The sequence below is a fragment of the Primulina tabacum genome, chromosome 10 (genome assembly GCF_025594145.1).
Source record: "Primulina tabacum isolate GXHZ01 chromosome 10, ASM2559414v2, whole genome shotgun sequence".
In the NCBI taxonomy this organism is placed as follows: domain Eukaryota; kingdom Viridiplantae; phylum Streptophyta; class Magnoliopsida; order Lamiales; family Gesneriaceae; genus Primulina; species Primulina tabacum.
Window position 1 is genome coordinate 22,159,055 of NC_134559.1, and position 6,011 is coordinate 22,165,065.

The window sequence follows — 6,011 nt, forward strand, 5'->3', positions numbered from 1 at the left end:
AAGAACTCAACTGACCAGTTCAACAAAATCAATCAGTTCAGCTGACGAGCAAACTCATTTCACCGTACCAGTTCAACTGACCAGTTCAGAGCATCAGTTAGGAATCAATCAGTTTGCAGAAACCGACAAGTTTACTCAGAGGAATCCAGCTGTGCACAACGGTATAAAAATAGGTGTTCAGTCAAAGGACAATAATGGACGTTGCAGCAAAGCTTAAAGACAAAATGTTCCAGAAAAGCTGTCGGAAATGTGGAGGAACAAAATTCAAGGAACGCATTCAAAGCTTGAACGATCACATGTGATGAGTCTTGGTGTACGGTCTTCTTGCTGCTATAAATACAGACAAAGACCATCAGCAACAAAATATACGAGAGTGTGGTAAAAGAAAGTGCACGCTTATTTGCATATCAGCTCTCAAGAAGCAATCAGCCCAGAGGAAATACTCAAGTCATATCAGTTTAGTTTAGAATCTCACTTCCCTCAGTGTGTGAGAACACCTTCCTGATGTATTCATTGTTCAGTTCTCACACACCACAACTCAAATACAGTCTTGCACAAAAACATTAAACTTGTGTATGTAGTCTTTGATGCACAGAAGTTAAAGAAGTGTTGGCTGAAAGATGCTGCTTTCAGTCTAGGCTAAAAGTTCAGATTAGGCAGTAGCGTAAGTCCTAAGCTGAGTAGGGTTTGTACAAGGTGTTATATAGATCAGAATCTTCTAGTGAATCCTACCCGAGGTGGTAGAAGAGGTGACATAGGAGCATTTGAAGTCTCCGAACATCCTATAAACACATCTTGTGTACTTAATTGATTAACTGTTGTTTTCAAACTGATTTGATCAGTTCAATGTGTTATCAGTTTAGTTCTTATTATAACTGAACTGATATATCTCAGAGCTGATTCTCTGCTTTTCAGTTATTCAGTTTACATAAGTTAAAATACTTTCAAATATAACAGCTTTCTTCATGAAGGATTATTTCGAGTTTCTTCCATTTGATTTAAAAACCAAATTCAATTTAATTCGTCGGTGTTAACATTCTTATAACACGAGCTGTTGCAGCTCATTGGAGAATATTGTGTTTGAAGCATCTCGAAGTTGCCCAACACATGATCCTTCAATCTCCATGCTTATGAAATGATTAAAAAGAAATGGGGTTTGGAGTATATTTTTGGAATTATACTTGTATTTTTATTTATAGTTGTGCGTGTAGTTGTATTTTTACTTTCTAATTTTTATATTTTTTTGTTAATTCATCATTTTATGTAATATTATTTTCTCAAATTAAGTAATTTAGTTTCATTATTTAGTTTCATTAAATTAACTTTCAAATTATCCGAATTAGACGGTATATACTAATTTTATAGGTTTCTGTTTATTTTTTTTCAAATTATTAGTTTTTTAAAAATTAATGTGATATATTTAAAACACTAATAAAATATTAAATTAAAATTTTTAATCAATGATATATATGGTAAATGAAATTATAAATAAAGATAAGTTAAATTATAAATAAAAATTAGTGAATTGAAAATGAAACCCATCAAAAGTTACTGAAGAGGTTTATGATAATAGGAGAGGTTTAAAAAAGAAGACCCCTTGAAAGATTACTGCTGCAATGCCTTTCATGATAATTCACATTTTTTTCTATTCTAGTGCAATACACGCATCGACTATTACTTGTGGATTCTAATGATTCTCCCGCCATCTTGTCAATGTTATATTTTTTGGAAATGTGGATGTTTAATGGGTACACTTATTTCTGCCCATGAGTTTAATATTTTATTATAACCTTAGCAACCTTATTAAAGTCAAAACAAAATTATTATATATTTTTTGAAAATTATAGATACACTGAATTTGTAATATCCAAACTTTGTGAACGGTACGATTTAAGATTTCTTATGTTTATGGACTATTTGGTTAAGTTTAAATATAGTTTAAATGTTAAGAATTTGGATTTATGATTTATAGTATTGTTGATTATAGATGGTGTGTAGTCATAGTGTAGCGTCGTTGCGATTTAATTCATGATAATTTGTATGTTGAGCCAATTCGTATGAGTCCAGTTGGAGTGGTTAGATAAGACATAGAGGTGCAACTTTCATGTTGAGAGTGTTGCCGAATTATGAGGAAAAGCGACGTTGCGATTCGATTTTTGTTGCATAGAGTTTATTGTTGGATACAGAGGAGAGTGCACCCGCACTGGAAAAGGCACCGCACCCGTGGTGATTGGGCAGAGGCGACACCGCACCCGCGGTTGGAGAAGTACCGCACCCGCGGTCAGCTAGTGCACCCGCAGTATAAAATTTAGTGCACCCGGGGTCGACTGTTTCGGATTTTTGGATGTTGTCAAGTACACGCAGCGCACCCGTGGTCCAAGGCTTAGCGCACCCGCGGTGCATGTACAGTAAAACGTGTTTTTGGTTTAAGTGTTATAAGACTAGAGTTGGCTCATTATTTCCTCATTTCTCTCCTCACTTCTCGAAATTTCAGCTCAAGGGAGACTAGGGTTCCTACATTTCTTTCCTTTCTTTGATTCAAGCTTATTGTTGGATTATTGAAAATGTGTTTATGTCAAGAAAATTTTAAATCCTTCCTTCCTTCAAATAAATTTTAGAAAATTTCCGCTGTTATTTTATGATATCGGTCAGAGGTGTTACATTTAGTGGTATCAGAGTAACGTTCTTCGGACCAATGCATATGACTTCGTCTACTTTCAACAGTCCGGGTATGTCTTCTTTTACATCTATTTATTGTTATTGGTTGATATGTATTATGTGAGCACATTGTAGGAGTTAATGCCTCCTAAGAGAAAGGCTTCAGATGGTGAGGATAGTTCCTCATCGAGAGTTGTCGACGAGTTCGGCAAGTTATTGAAAGAGCAAGCCAAGGTCCACAGTGAACAGATTCAGCAGTTGCTCCGTTTGCAAGGTACAGGTCAAGGTAGAGGCCAAGGGAGAGGCCAAGTGGTTCAAGCAGTTGGAACTGATGGGATTTTTACTGCTTTTAAGAGGATTGATTTAGTCCCCGGGACGGTTCCTATTTCTAAGGCTCCGTACAGAATGCCCCAACGGAGATGAAAGAATTGAAGACGCAGTTGCAGGATCTATTGGATAAAGGTTTTATTCGGCCGAGTTCTTTGCCTTGGGGAGCTCCGGTTCTTTTTGTCAAGAAGAAAGATGGGTCTTTGCGGCTGTGCATTGACTACAGAGAAATCAACAAAGTGACGATTAAGAATAAATATTTGTTGCCATGAATAGACGACCTTTTTGATCAACTGCAAGGGGCTACAGTGTTTTCGAAGATTGATCAGCGATCTGGCTATTATAAGTTGAAAGTTAGGGAGTGTTATATTTCCGGACCAGGTATGGTCATTACGAATTTCTTGTTATGTCGTTCGGTCTGACTAATGCTCCTTCAGTCTTCATGGATCTTATGAACCGAGTGTTCAAGCCGTATTTGGATAGCTTTGTCATTGTTTTCATTGATGATATATTGATTTATTCCAAGACCAGAAAGCTTCATGCAGAGCACCTCAGAGTTGTTCTTCAGTTATTGAGAGAGAAGAGGTTGTATGCTAAGTTGAAGAAATGTGAGTTCTGGTTGGAGCAGATTTCTTTCTTAGGCCATGTTGTTTCGAAGGATGGTTTAGCTGTTGATCCAGCGAAAGTAGAGGCGATTCAGAAGTGGCCTATCCCTACCACTATATCAGAGGTACGCAGTTTTCTTGGTTTGGCGGGTTATTATCGTCGTTTTATTTCAGATTTTTCCAAGATTGCCCTGCCGTTAACCAATTTGATGAGGAAGACTGTGAAGTTTGAGTGGTCCAATGAATGCCAAAATGGATTTCAAGAGTTGAAAGATAGGTTGACGACAGCTCCGGTACTTGCATTGCCCAGTGGTTCAGAGGACTTTGTTGTTTTTACCGATGCGTCGAAGAAGGGCCTCGGTGCAGTGCTGATGCAACGTGGAAAGGTTATAGCCTATGCTTCTCGTCAGTTGAAGGACTACGAGAAAATTTATCCTACGCATGATTTGGAGCTGGCAGCTGTGGTTTTCGCCCTGAAAATCTTGAGACATTATTTATATGGCGAAAAGTGTGAAATTTTCACGGACCACAATAGTTTAAAGTATTTGTTCTCCAAGAAATAAATCGATATGCAAAAGAGACGGTGGTTAGAGCTTGTCAAAGACTATGATGTGACGATTAGTTATCACCCTGGGAAGGCGAATGTTGTAGCGGATGCATTGAGCCGTAAGTCGAGTTCATCTTTGAGTTCTATGATCCAGAGACCGTTGTTATTAGACTTGCAACGAGAAGAGATAGTTTTGGTATTACCGGGAACCATTGCTCGCTTTTCAGCGTTGATCATTCGGGCTACATTGACGGATAGAATTCGTAGAGAGCAGGCCATTGATGCACAGTTGACAGAGATGAGAGCCAGAGCAAAACAGAGAGGTAATTCCGAGTTTGGGATGAATACAGATGGTTTGATGACATTCAGAGGCTGTATATGCATTCCTACTGGTGATGATATTCGACGAGACGTCTTGACAGAGGCACATACCGCGCCATATTTGATACATCCAGGTAGTACCAAGATGTATCAGGATCTTCGAAGACTCTATTGGTGGCCATGTATGAAGAAGGATATTGCTATGTTTATTTCTCAGTGCCTAACTTGTCAGCATGTGAAAATTGAACATCAGAAACATGCTGGGACATTGCTATCATTGCCGATTCCTCAATGGAAATAGGAGCACATTACGATGGACTTCGTGGTTGGTCTTCCCAAAACGCAAAAAGGTTATAACTCTATTTGGGTTATTGTTGATCGGTTGACCAAGTCAGCGCATTTTCTCCCAGCCAAGACAATGTATTCCTTGAACAAGTATGCCAAAGAGTACATAGCAGAGATTGTCAGACTTCATGGTGTTCCTGTGTCGATCGTGACCCTAGATTTACTTCAGAGTTTTGGAAGAGTTTGCATAAAGCCATGGGTACACGGTTAGCATTCAGTACAGCATATCACCCTCAGAGCGACGGTCAATCAGAGAGAGTTATTCAGATTTTAGAGGATATGCTCAGAGCTTGTACTATCGACTATCCTGGTAGTTGGGATTCCAAATTGCCTCTTGTTGAGTTCACGTACAATAACAGTTACCAAGCGACGATTGGCATGGCACCGTATGAAGCACTTTGTGGCATAAAATGTAGAGCTCCCTTATATTGGGATAAGATTGGTGAGAGAAAGATGTTGGGTCCAGAGTTGGTCCAACAGATAGCTGATGTTGTTGCTGTTATTCGAGAGAGGATGAAGACAGCACAGTCGAGACAGAAGAGTTATGCTGATGTACGGCGAAGGCAGTTGCAGTTTGAGGTTAGTGATCACGTATTCTTGAAGATTGCACCTCTTAAAAGTGTGATGCGGTTTGGCAAAAAGGAAAAGTTGAGTCCAAGGCTTATAGGCCCATTTGAGATTTTGGACAGAGTCGTTGATCGAGCTTACAGGTTAGCCCTACCGCCAGATCTTGATAGAGTTCATAATATTTTTCATGTCAAGTATATTGCAAATCCTTCCCATGTTCTTCTTCACGAGCCATTGGATTTGACGCCGAATTTAACGTACCAAGAGATTCCAGTCCAGATTCTGGATCGCAAAGTTAAAGTGTTGAGGAACAAAGAGATCGGCATTGTTAAAGTCCTTTGGAGGAATCAAATGATTGAAGAAGCCACGTGGAAACCAGAGGATGAGATGAATGAGAGGTATCCTGAGTTGTTTGCGCAGTGACGTCAATTTCAAGGACGAAATTCCTTTAAGGAGGGGAGATTGTAATATCCAAGCTTGGTGAACGGTACAGTTTAAGATTTCTTATGTTTATGGACTATTTGGTTAAGTTTAAGTATAGTTTAAATGTTAAGAATTTGGATTTATGATTTATAGTATTGTTGATTATAGATGGTGTGTAGTCATAGTGTAGCGTCGTTGCGGTTTAATTCATGGTAATT